General features: G+C 48.4%; 1 protein-coding gene across 8 annotated transcripts in view; it reads left to right on the top strand.

Moving 5' to 3' along the window:
* The window catches only part of GNG7 (G protein subunit gamma 7), a 79,155-nt gene that overhangs the window by 51,924 nt on the left and 14,287 nt on the right, over window positions 1-12,944 (top strand). The window lies entirely within an intron of this gene.

The raw sequence follows: 12,944 nt of genomic DNA, 5'->3' as shown, positions 1-12,944 counted from the left end.
TTTCTTGACGCAGTTGTCCACAAAGAGCAGTTATGGCCACTTGCTGTCTTCCAGCCTTAGGCTGTCTCTGCTCTCTGGAGTCGAATTGAACTTCGAGTTCATCACGTACCAGTTTGAATTAATCTGTTTTGAAATTAGGGGAGCTGGTCCTGATGCAAAACCTCGGCATTGCCAGCTCGATGGAGGTGGTGATGCTGTTAAGCCGGGGGCCAGGCCACCGCATTGGGTTTTATTTCAACTTGAAATGATTGCACCAAAAGTAAAGGCGGCTTAATTTTTTCTCTTTTACTGGGATAATTATGTTTATTCGAGCTCTTCGCTTGCTAGGCAAAGCAGGATCTAAATTTGGTGCCTCTTAATATCTTTTCAGCGTACATGTGTTTTTTGGACCACGTTTAAAAGCACTTCTGTCCCTGTTATGTAAACTTTCTTTAAAGGGAATGAGGTGTAATTGTCTGGCACATCCCAGGGTGGGCAGGCAAAGCCCGAGGTCATGTCTGCTTGGGAAGCTGCTGCTGTTGAGGACTGTGTGGACTCGCAGCCAGCGCCTGTACCAGTACATCTCCCCATCTGGAGGTAGTCCTGCTCTGGAACAGAAGTGCCTTATACTGGTTTTAACTAAACCCTGTTGTAGTCAGGCATTTTATTCCAGATTTAAATGGGAAGACTGGGCTTTTTCTGCCTCTCTTTCTTAATTGCCATCGCTGTCAGTCATCACTCCCACAAATGAAAGGTTTTGATTGATGGTTTGAGATTTGCTGGTTGCTTTTAGCATAAGGGTAGTGTAAATCTCTCGATGATTATTTAGGCTCATCTGATCTAACTTTACATGGAAGTGGTTTAGGAGCCCTTACTGTCTAAACTGTCTAACAGTTTAAAAAGAAATAAAAGCAAGAAGCCCTAAACAGCTAGAGAAGGTAATTTCTAACCAGTTTTTGCTCTGATTGCAAGAAGTTTGGGCCACCTCTTTCCCCCACAGACATGCTTCTTGAACGCAGATTAAGCAAACAGGAACAAAGCGTTCTTCCTCGGGATTAAAAGTGGCTGCCCTTCTGGAGCTGCTGAGCACTGTCTGTGCGAAGGGTTGGTCCCCGGGAGCCAGAGCCGGCCTTATCCCTCTCCAGGAGCCATGGGGCTGATGCTTGCTGCCGACTGGCTCGGTGGCCCGTGCCTCGTGACTGAGACACCATCAGGTGCCTGCTCTGGCATCCCCAGTGCCCAGCACGCTCAGCTGGAGACATTCGTGCTTCCCAGGAGAGGCAGGAGGCTTGTTGTGTTTTGGCCAAGCATATACGGAAATCTGTTTCTTAAATCAGACTTTTATGGCAGCAGAGGGGTTTTTATTCAATGGTATACTTTGCCTCAAAATCTATTTACGGGGTAATTTGAAGTAGGCCCACCTGGGTTAGAGACACATTTGGACAAGTTATTAAAAATATTCTTAGTGTTTGGCATTTTCCTGTTTAGACACACAACTGGAAGGAAATAAAATACCTGTGTTTCTGTGATAACGTGCAGTTTCAGGCCCTGCAGACCGTGATGCTGTACTTTATCTCCCAGCTTTGCAACTGAGCAGATGCTGCTGGTACTGACCCTTCCCCAGATGTCACTATTTGCATCGCCATTGTGCGAAAGGAAAGCTTTCGCCCTTCTCTTTCTTTCGGTTTCATGTTAGCAGCCAGGCACATGAGTAATTTTTCTTTCCACTTGGCGAGTGAGTTCATACAGAAATGGGGAGCTCAAGCAACTGCAGAACTGTGTTCCTTGTCCAGTGTGTGAATAAAAACTGGGGGCAAAAAGTGCCATTGGGTAACTCTTGGGATTTCAGTAGAGGGTGGGCTTTGCAGTCCCCTGGGACTTGGAGGTGCGGGTGAGTGGGTGCTCAGGTAGGTACAGTGGAAGCAGAGAAGGATGGCACCTGCATAATAGCAACTGCTTAATGCCATGAATTTGGGGACGTTTGAATGTTTTCTGTATCTCTGTTTTTTTTCTAACCTGTAGTAGATGATTTTCTAAATATAAGCACCAGCCTTATGAAAATAGTCAGTGAGCCAAAGGTTGCCCATTACCTGAGAGCAGATCCCTCACGTGCTTTCTGGTCCAACCCTTTCACACAATGTGCAAGTTCCTTTTTTAGCCTCTCTGCCTTATTTCCAGCCCCAGCCTTTCCCCAGCAGTTCCCAGTCCCAGCCCTGAGCTCAGACCTGAACCGCTGCCAGCCCAACGTGACTTCTCTTCCTGTAAGAGAGACAAAAGAAAACGACCTGCTTCCTCTCCCTGGCTGCCCAGCGGATTCCAGCGCCCAATGTAGGAGTTGCTTCTTGTTGCAAACCCTCACATGATGTTGCAGTCATCAGTATTACCAAAAGACCCGGGTTTGCATGAAAACAGCCGCACAGCCGCTGCAATCACATGGGGATACTGGCCTTTTCTTTTATGGTAATTACTTTGGTGGTTGAAACAAGTGCAGAAATAGTCATCGGGCTGATCAAACCGTGTCCTCATCCGGGTTTGGAAGCAAGCCTCTTTGGTTTTTGCTTGCCTGCAGCTGACTTGGGGAGGGAGGGGGAGCCCCCAGCTCTGCTGACACATTGTGAGTTTATCCTCAGCATCGTTTTTGCCCTCTGTAGCTACAGCAGTAATGAAAACAAGATGACTAGAGAAGTCACAGGACTGCTCTCCTATCAGTGTGTTTTATGGGTGTATGAAGAAAGCAGTAGTATTGATGCTCATGTGATGTTTCTGCTGCAAAAGGTCACTCACATTTCTAATGAAATTAGGAGCTGGCCCCCAAATGCAAACGGGTCTCTTCTGCAGTCAGTAGCTGGCAGTGAATCAGCATCCCTGAATCATTCAGCTCCAAGCCAAGTGTCACACCAGCCCAGCTTCAGAATAATTATTTCTGAAGCATGCAGTTAAGATTTTGAGTTTTTGCTTAACCCTGAGCTATAGGCTGTGATTTTTCAGCGGTACCAGTGTGGAATTACGGGTCTGATTTTTTTTCCCAGTGCAGATGAGGTTCCTGCCTTATGAAAAAAATTCTTGCTTTGAGTTTCTGAGGCTTAGTTAGCAATAGGGTGCTAATAACTGGGTGGGGTCAGAGGATTTTGGGTTTATATTAGCAAAAAAGATATGTATTTAGTGCAGCACATACCTAGACATGACCAGCTCAAGCGTTGCAGCTGTGGTGCAGTGCTGGACAGATGTTGTGATGTTCCGCTTTGCTTTTCAGTACTGGGCTAACGCAGTGAGGCAGTATTCAAGGTGAATCCTCCACGTGTGCTGCCAGGATGTGCCTGTTCGCTCTAGCTCAGCCTAGCAGCGTGCTCGGGGTCCCAGCAATTACATGATTGTAGATGTTGCTTAATTCCATCCTGAATCACCTTCCTCCTTGCTCATAGTTGTAGGTAGCTCTCTGCCAGCGTGCGAGATGTTAACGCGAACAGGGATCGTGTTTGTTTTGACTCAAGGTCGCTGAAGGACTCTCAGGGGTTAGGTTAGTGGAAACGGCTCGCTTCGCACTGCTTGAGTCCGTAGTCAGTGTCTGGACATATTGCCCATGGCTGTCAAGTCAATGCATTACTTAATTGGTGTTGCAATACTGAACTTTATTTAGCAACAGGCTGTCTAGGCGCTGTGTTTTTCAGGGCACGGTTGCCTTGATTCATTGATGGCACCATTATGTCTAGAGAGATTTTTGCTTTTGGTCTCTTTCCCTTGAAGCTCCTCTTGCTCCACTCTGGCACTGTTTACGAGTTCGTTTGCATCTTTCAGATGACTCCATAGGAAAAGCAGCAAGCGAGCATTTCGTACTTGAGTTTCCCGTAGATTGGCGATGCAAGCTCTCACTGTAGATATGGGCGCATCCGATTTCTGCACTGACTCAAGATGCAACTGCTATAAACTGAATTCAGGATTTTAAAGCTATACTGTGCTTGTTTTGCCGCTCACATCCTCACCCCTATGAGTATCTGCAATGAGTAACATCACCCACAGCTTTGGAGACTCTTCACTACAGAAGTAGAAAGCATTTGCAGAAAAACTTTGGTGGTAAAGCAAGCAGGAGTGACCCAGACATGCCCAGAGCAGATGCACTGAGTAAAGAGGTTTCCATGTGGCTATTCCTTGGTAATAATTGCAGTTTAAAGCAAAGGAAAAAATTCTCATGAGCAGCTCACACTAAAGATCTCATCTACGAACCTGGAAAACTAGTTCGTCTGTGTTTTTGACAGAGTAAAGCAAATGCCAGTCAGTGTTTCCAGCTCTGCTAGTTGAAATGTGCTAAAAGTTCTACTAAGAAACGTACTTTGAAGGTCTCTAGGGGATTGTTGTCTGGGTGCTGTGAGATATCTCGCTGATAAAGCAACTAGGAATTTAACACAGAAGTATGCAATTTTATTTTAATTGGTGGACAGTTGACTCTTCCCCTTGCTTTGCAGAACATTGTTAGTGGTTTCTGGTATTACTGTTTTTCACTTAAGGTTGCTAAGCCGTTATCCATCCTATTTGAGAAGTCATGGTAGTCTGGTGAAGTTCCCACTGACTGGAAAAGGGGAAACAGAACCCCCATTTTTGAAATGGGAAAAAAGGAAGACCTGAGGAACTACAGGCTGGTCGGTCTCACCTCTGTGCCTGGCAAGATCATGGAGCAGATCTTCCTGGAAACTATGCTCAGGCCCATGGGAAATAAGGAGGTGATTGGTGACAGCCAGCACTAAGGGCAAATCGTGCTCGACAAATTTGGTGGCCTTCTATGATGGAGTTACAGTGTTGGAGGATAAGGAGAGAGCGACTGATGTCATCTACCTGGAGTTGTGCAAAGCATTTGACACTGTCCTGCATGACATCCTTGACTCTAAATTGGAGAGACGTGGATTTGACAGATGGACCATACGGTGAATAAGGGATTGGCTGGGTGGTTGCACTCAAAGAGTTGCAGTCAACAGCTCAATGTCCAAGTGGAGACCAGTGATGAGTGGCGTTCCTCAGGGGTCGGTACTGGGACTGGTGCTGTTTAACATCTTTGTCAGCAACATGGACAATGGGATTGAGTGCACCCTCAGCAAGTTTGCCAACAACACTGAGCTGTGTGGTGGGTTGACACACTGGAGGGAAGGGATGCTGTCCAGAGGGACATGGACAGGCTGGAGAGGTGGGTCCATGCGAACTTCATGAAATTCAGCAAGGCCAAGCGCAAGGTCCTGCATGTGGGTCAGGGCAATCCCAAGCACAACTACAGGCTGGGCAGGGAACAGACAGAGAGCAGCCCTGAGGAGGATGACTTGGGGATGTTGGTGGACGAGAAGCTCAACGTGACCCGACAATGTACCCTGGCAGCCCAGAAGGCCAACCATGTCCTGGGCTGCATCCCCAGCAGCGTGACCAGCAGGTCGAGGGAGGGGATTCTGCCCCTCTGCTCTGGTGAGACCCCCCTGCAGTACTGCGTCCAGCTCGGGGGTCCCCAGGACAAGAAGGACATGGAGCTGTTGGAGCGAGTCCAGAGGAGGCCACAGAGATGCTCAGAGGGCTGGAGCACCTCTGCTATGGAGACAGGCTGAGACAGTTGGGGTTGTTCAGCCTGGAGAAGAGAAGGCTTCAGGGAGACCTTAGAGCCCCTTCCAGTCCCTGCAGGGGCTACAGAAAAGCTGGAGAGGGGCTGGTGACAAGGGCAGGGAGTGACAGGACAAGGGGGAATGGCCTGAAGCTGAAGGAGGGAGATGGAGATGAGATCTGAGGAAGAAATTCTTCCCTGTGAGGGTGGTGGGGACACCCTGGCACAGGTTGCCCAGAGAAGCTGTGGTGCCCCTGGATCCCTGGAAGTGTTCAAGGCCAGGTTGGATGGGGCTTTGGGCAACCTGGGCTAGTGGAGGGTGTTCCAGCCCGTGGCAGGGGGTGGAACTTGATGGCCTGTGAAGTCCCTTCCTACCCAAACCAGTCTGGGATTCTACATCACGATTTTTTGGAATGGAGCAGACTGAAAACAAGCAAAACTTTCTACATGCAGGGATTATGCAAACACTCTCTGGCCCTTAGGGCCAGCCTTTTAGTCACTGCCGATCGTGGCAAACACCATCAGCAGGAGCCAAGTCTTGCGAATGCTCTGGGTTTGATAATGTGGCTTCAGAAAGGCTTTCTGAATATACAAAGTGTAAAGTGATGCTCTGACAGCCAAAAATATACTGAGATTTATATGCTTTCTTTGGAAGCTGGTTTAGGTGTGCTGTAGCCAACCCTGTATCAGCCTCTTAAGTCACCCAAAAGAGGCTGAAATGCTTTTGGCTCCTGTTCCTAAAGAAGTTTCTTCATCGCTCTGCGCTTCACCAGGGCTCATCAACGAGCCAGTCAGCATTCTTCTTGTTTGCTCAGCATCACCCGAATGCTGCTTCCCAATACTGTGAGGCTTGTCTAGAGAACAGTCATACAAAGAGGATCGCTTATCTTCCTGCACTTGAACAGAAGGTATTTAATTTTTAAGTAAATATTTTTGCCATAACCTCAGGCTTTTCTGCCCCCCCCCCCCCCCCCCCCCAGCTTGATGGTTGCAAACACTCCCCTCGCACAGATGCTGGAATGAAACTGAATCCAAACAGAAAAATCTGAGGGGCGGTTAGAACATCTCCCACCGTAGGCTGGGGGGATTAATTCCCATTGCCTTGCAGGGCACCCGTGCTGCTTATCATTTTGATTTTTGATGTTGCAGAAAGTGGGCTGAAGGGGGAGACTTCACCCTGAACTCCTTGGCCTCAGTACAGGTGCAAACCTAGAAGGAAATAAATCAGCCTTGAATTCTGGTCCGAAGGTCAACAAGTAAGAGTGACGCTGGAGCAGATGGGCCGAGTTCCTCGGTGTGGGATATCTTGTCCTCAAGCATCAGATGACCTCACCCGAGCCTCCAAGATGACCATCTCTGCAGCGATCTTCAGCTTGGCCTGCAGTCCAGTACCGAAAGGTCTCTCTCTCTCTGTGTAAAAGCCATAAAAGGTTAAATTACAGTGAATTCTGCTCCCAGGCTTATTCACTGATGTGTGGGATCAGATGTCTGGTCTCTACGTGCCGCCTCCCTGCTGACTGTAACTGTGGCATTGGATCAGCGCCGGTTCGGAGGGAAAACACCCTCCGTGGCAGCTCGAGGGATTGCTCATCTGGTTATTTGAGCTCAATTCTGCTAGGGCAGGATATTCAGCTGAAAGTGTCATTGCAGACCTGCTGAAAACAATGAAACAAGGGTAAACTGCTGTTTGTTTTAGTGGTGGTTGGAAGACTATTTTTAGCTACTTTGAAATGCAATTTGAATGCATGCAGGTATAATAGCTACAGTCAGTGTAATGAACAAACCCTGTTTCTTTTTCCATAACACAAAAGAAAAGGTAGCTGAGGGGCATATTGTGCTGGGAAGGTTCCTAACAGCTCTGTTACCCCGATTATTTACCAGTCCCCTATCTTCTCAAGAAGCATTGAGCAAGCTATGCCGAGCCATACAATGGGTATATTGTAGCTTGCGGTTCTGATGTAATTCCCACCAAACGCTCTTTCCACAATGAAAACTTGAAGTGACTTGAAACCAAACTCCTCGCCCTTTCCATCCCCTGCACGCAGAGCTCTCTGAAGTTCAATAAACGTGCTTTGCTGGGCTCACTCAGCACAACCGCTTGCCGAAGCCCTGCAAAAGTCCCAGTGTCGTCTGCTGAATAGAGACTATAATCGGCACAATGCTCCTAATAAAGGCTATTCCTCGTGGTCTTTGCCTTGGATTCTTATTTTAGGGTTTTCTTGTAATCTTCCTTAAATTCCATGTGGCTAACTTTCTTGCTAAACACGCGATCCTATTTTGGGGAGAAGCAAAATAAGTTTGAGATAATGAAAACTAAAAGCCTTCTGCTCACGTTGCAAGCAGAGAAGTGGCTTTGGACTTGTCTGAATGCTTGTGTGGCACGGGGAAATACCGGCTGTTCGGGAGTCTCAGGAAAGAGACTTATTCCTATGATAAGATAACTTCTACAGGATGGAATTTTATCTGGGCATTACGGTGACTTGCGAGTGTAGATATGTCAGGGACTTGTTTCTTTTAATAGCCGTGCATTACTGACGGGGAAATTCTCTGCTGCTTTCCCCACCAAAAGGCAGCAGCTCTGCCAGCTGCCCCTGCCCTCATCTCTCTCTTCTTCTTCCTTTTCCCTTGTAAAAGAGTTTGGCATCTCCTTTTCCCATTTCCAACAGAGCCTGGGTTTGGGTCTCCCAGGTAGAAAGAGGAGGCTTGCCGTGAAACTGTGCCAAAAAGCTTGAGATTGGGCTGGGATCCAGGTAGTGTCTGAAGCAGAGGGTTGTGTGGACACAACTACTAGTGACCAAAGGGTCTCCACTTCAAAATGGGTTTTTTTTGCAGCGATGTCTATTGGGTGGCTGGTGGTCGTTCTTCCTTGCACTCCTGTTCAAGTTCAGGTGTGCAGGTGCAGGCACACCTGCCTGTTCCTCTGCTCACAGCTGAAGATGAGAGCATCCCATCTGCGTGGTATTTAATGTTGGTGCTGCCTTTGAGGTTTGGGGGCAGATGAAGGTGGCTGCTTTAGTCAGAGGGTTCTCCCTCTTTGGGCATTTGTTTATCTGTAGGAAACTCAGAAGTAATTTCAAAACCTCTCCACCCACTCGGCACCCAAGGAGGTGCAGAGTGGAGGGAGCTGCCAGGCTGGCTGCAGGCTGCTAGCTCAGCTGTGGCACGGCTGAGGCCGTAAAATCTGCTGATCTCACGATGAAGTAACTTCTGCACACGAGGCCGATAAATCCATGTGACTTCGTGGTGCAGCTGGAGGAGCCTTTGTATGCTCAGGGCAGGAGGGAATGAAACGCCGTACCGCGTTCAAACTTCCCCTGTCTCCCTTAAATGTCTTGAGTGCTGATGCTTGCGGCGTTTCCCAGCTCAGATCTTGGGAGCGATGGGAAATTCTCAGGAAGCTTTGTGATACTCAGCCTAAACTTCCCTTTCTTTTATCTCCTTCTATAACTTAATACCCCTGTGCCACAACACAGCCCGGCTTCCTGCTTGGTCTTTCTACCCTCCTGTTGAATGAGGAGCTGCTATCAACCCCTCCCAGACAAGGACAAACTCCACGGTGGTCTAGCCAGGATACACATATTTAGTTCTCAATCTGACCACGAAAATCAGTAAGTTGGGACCTCTCTTCAGGCCGTGATTGAAGACACAAGCCTGAGTTGGAATTGTGTTTATAGCCAGGGAAATCTCTGGACTCAAGGACCTGAAAACTTATTCCTAGTCGCTTCCAAAATGATTGCATATGAAAATAACAACTTAATAAGAAGGACTTAATAAGAAGGCTTTTAGCAGGACTGTTGGGGTTTGGTGTGCTGGTATCGTGGGTTTGCTGCTGGGAGGCCAGAGCAAAGCTGTGTGCTTTCCTTGCAGGAGCTGCAAGCCAAGATCGATGTGGGTTTAGTTTTGCTATTATTAAGCCGTATACTAAACCAGAGTGGGTTTTTTTTAAAACACCAGTGTTACTGCTCATTGTCCCTTTTTGGAAAGAAAGCACGGGTGCCTAGGTGCGATTTTTCTCTGTGACACCACCTGCACTTGAGCATCACTTAAGCAAAGCCCAGATATTCCAGGACTTGACAGTGGGCAATTTTCAACCAGGCAGACTACAAAACCAGCCTTTGTTTCAGTGCTCTCTGCCAAGTACTCATTCTTTCATCCCTTTTCTTTGGGCAAGATCACAAAATCTGTTAGCTTGTATTTCATGAAGATGTTTGAAGAGCATGTATTTACTTAAAAGATCATAAATATCCTCAAGTTTAAAAACCTTCACAGAAGCAATTAACATTTTGCTGAGACAGTTTCGGAGCAGCAGAGTTTAAACGGCGCTTGAAGTACAGGAATTTACAACCTGATTTTGAAGAGCCACCCGTCGGAACAGAAGGCATTCATGCGGGGAGGAGATTTCGGGGTGTTGGGGGGCTCGTGAGTTCTTGCGACGGTTTCTGCAAGCAGAGGGATGGCATTTATACGGCTTAGTCATCTCAGCCTCTGAGAACTAGGAGAGGAAACTGCAGGTGACTGGAAAGGAGCAGATTCAAAGTGAGAACCTGTAATGTTGAGCTGGGGAGGGGGGGAAGGTTTTGGGGTGCAGCACCAGCTCCTGCCAGAGTGAGCTGCAGTTTTCCCTGAGTGGGAAGCAGTGGTGGCTTCTGCAGCAGCGCTGGAGCTGCTCGTGCACAGATCGCACCTGCACGGGTGTTTGAAACTGGTGTTGGAGCTGCTTCTGCTTTTCTGCTACTCCTTCTTTCCTAAATAACTGCTGCTAATGCTGGCCGAGAGCTCTGAGTTTCGCAGCTGCTCTGAAATACATGGGGAATGAGTAGCCACCATGAAATTTTGTGGCCTAATTGTCATAGCAGAGCTCCTGTGGAAGCTGTGAGCACTCGCTGCTTGCGTGCAGCGATCCGGTTTTCCCCTCTGTGCTTTATCTGTGACTGCACTGACCAGAAACGCAGGAAGGATGAGCACGGAGCAGACTTTGCAGTGCAAGTTCTGATTTATTTACTACCCTCAACCCATAAACAGCCCTTAAGCACCTTGACTAAAGCCCCGCTTTGGTTCCTGGTTTAAATTATATGGTGGAGCATTTATTATGTATCTGGCTATCTGTATTGTTCCGTGGACTAGTACATGAGCCCCGTGGTGGCTCCAGACCTTCAAGAGGGTAGCCAGACCCCTCCAGGGAACCTGCTGCTTGCCCGCAGGCAGGCTGGCTGGCGCGGTCACTGTTGCAGCCAGTTCTCCTGTGCACCACAAATGCACCTGCAGCTCCCACACACGCAAGCCAAGGAGAAACCTGAAAGTGCATCTGGCTTTGCATGTCAAACTCAGTGCCTTGTTGGCTGTGTTGCAGCCTCTGGGTGATGGCTCCAGGTAACTGATGTAAATACCTTTGCATTCTGCTTGCCTTTTTTTTTTTTTTTTTTTTTTTTTAATGGCGTGGTCTAAAAATAAGGTTGGAATGTGCTGCGGTGACTCAGGGTACACAATCTGCAGCACCAGGGTGGTGACTGTGTGCAGTTGCCCTGGCAGTCCTGCCAGAGGTCTCCACCCAGCTGGCACCAAAGCTGCTGCAGAGAAATTGGAGAGAAGGGGCAGTTTAAAGCCAGACCTAATATGACAGCATGAGTTAACTGCGGGGGGGTTCAGGCTACCCTGGAAACAAGGTCTCTTGGATGTTCCGCAGCTTAGCTGGCAGATGCGTCCTGCAGGATTTCATGTTCTCTCAGCCAGGTAATCGTTTCCTTTAATTGGAAGGAAATGGAGCTACGCGTCTCTAGGGCTGCTCTCTCCTTCCAAAATCCTTGACCAGTTTAAAACTAGAGCAGTTCAAGAGACAAAATACTTCAGCAGTTAATGGATGTTCTGGTAAAGACAGAGCTGTATCCGAGACACGTGCCCTCTCTCCTAGAGCCGTACTACACGCTAGTTGCTGTTAACGTGAGACACAGATACCTGGGCAGAACACAAGCAGTCATGCCATCCTTTTCATCGAATGGCCGTGCTGCTTGCCTCTGAAATTTGGGCAGAAACTCGTCAGGGCAGCAGGGCTGAGCCCACCGCTGCCCTGCTCTGCGTGGCTTCATGCTCCAAGCCCCGTTTTTGACGGAGACATACCTTGCCGTAGGAATGCTCCCTTCCCTTGGGGAAACCCCGGAGACTCAGAGCTATGGGGTTTCTGTGTAACAGCACAAATAGAAAAGTGGACACACTGCCTTCCCACCCAGATTGTGGAAAAAAAAAAAAAAGGCAAATTGACTTCTGCATGTCAAAAAAAAAATCAAAGTTCTGACACGTGGGCTTGGGTTGTTTCCATCTGGAAACAGACATACTGAGATACTGGAGCTGGGGGGAAAATAAACCCTGAAAAACAAATTGCTCTCAATATAGACCTGAAAGTGAGGGTAGGACTGCTCTTGGTCTAAGTAGTGATGTGATTTTAAGCTTCTAGTACATTAAAAGTGGGCTGGAGCCCAAGGCTGGGTCCCGGTGACAGCAGCTCCGAAGGGTCTGTCACTGCCAGGCTGGAGCTGCTGGCGGCTGCAGGAGGGACATGAAGTAAAATATGTGGCCTAGTTACAACCTGTTGTAAGGAGCTATAATTTATCGGGGGAGGGACAGCATGAGGGGACATTTTGCAAATCTAAGGAGCTTACGGGCACTTTGGCAACTTGTTTATTGCTAAAGTTAAATGCTTTTGGTTCCCTGCCCCTCATCCGTGCTCATCGTGCCGGTCAAGCTCCAGGTTATGCAGAATAAGGTGTGGAAAAATAAGCTGGATCATTTCAACACTGAAATGTGGATAAACCCTTGTCCTGAGCAAGAGGCGGAGTGAAGCCCAGTGCTTCCCATCGCTGCCTCTTTAAGGAACGTTTCTGCATCCTGGGATGGCTCCTCGGGCAAGCTCCTCACTGCGCTCTCCCCGAGTATTGTCCCACGCCATAGAAATCTGAAGGTCTTAAAGGAGGAGGGGAAAAAAAAAAAAGAAAAAATTGCTGCACTCAGGAAAAAATTCAATAGCTCATTCAGCTGTTAAGCTACTGATGCAGGAAGTGTAAAAGAAAAAAGGAGCCTGCTTTGTTCTGCCCAGACAAGGAGTAAATGCCATCGCCCTAACAGCCTTTTTCTGTTCCAAAAATGCATGAGGTCATCTTTAAAAGCAGTAAGGACCGAGTGGCTTTACATTGGATTACCAGTCTCAGGCTCCCCCTTCATGTTGTCCTCCCCTGCTTTCCTGGCACCAGCCTGGCTCGGCGCAGGGTCGCTCTGGCAAGGTGCACGGTGCTCCGCGCCTGTGCTGGGGCTGCCGGTGGGTGCCTGGCCCCAGTCCTGGGCCTCAGCGGAGGGGCTGCAGGCTTTCGCTTGGGAGGGAGCTGCTCCATAGGGCCTTGGCTGC

Source organism: Grus americana, chromosome 28 (assembly GCF_028858705.1).
Source record: "Grus americana isolate bGruAme1 chromosome 28, bGruAme1.mat, whole genome shotgun sequence".
NCBI classification, from domain to species: Eukaryota; Metazoa; Chordata; class Aves; order Gruiformes; family Gruidae; genus Grus; species Grus americana.
This window is presented reverse-complemented; position numbering and strand designations above follow the sequence as displayed.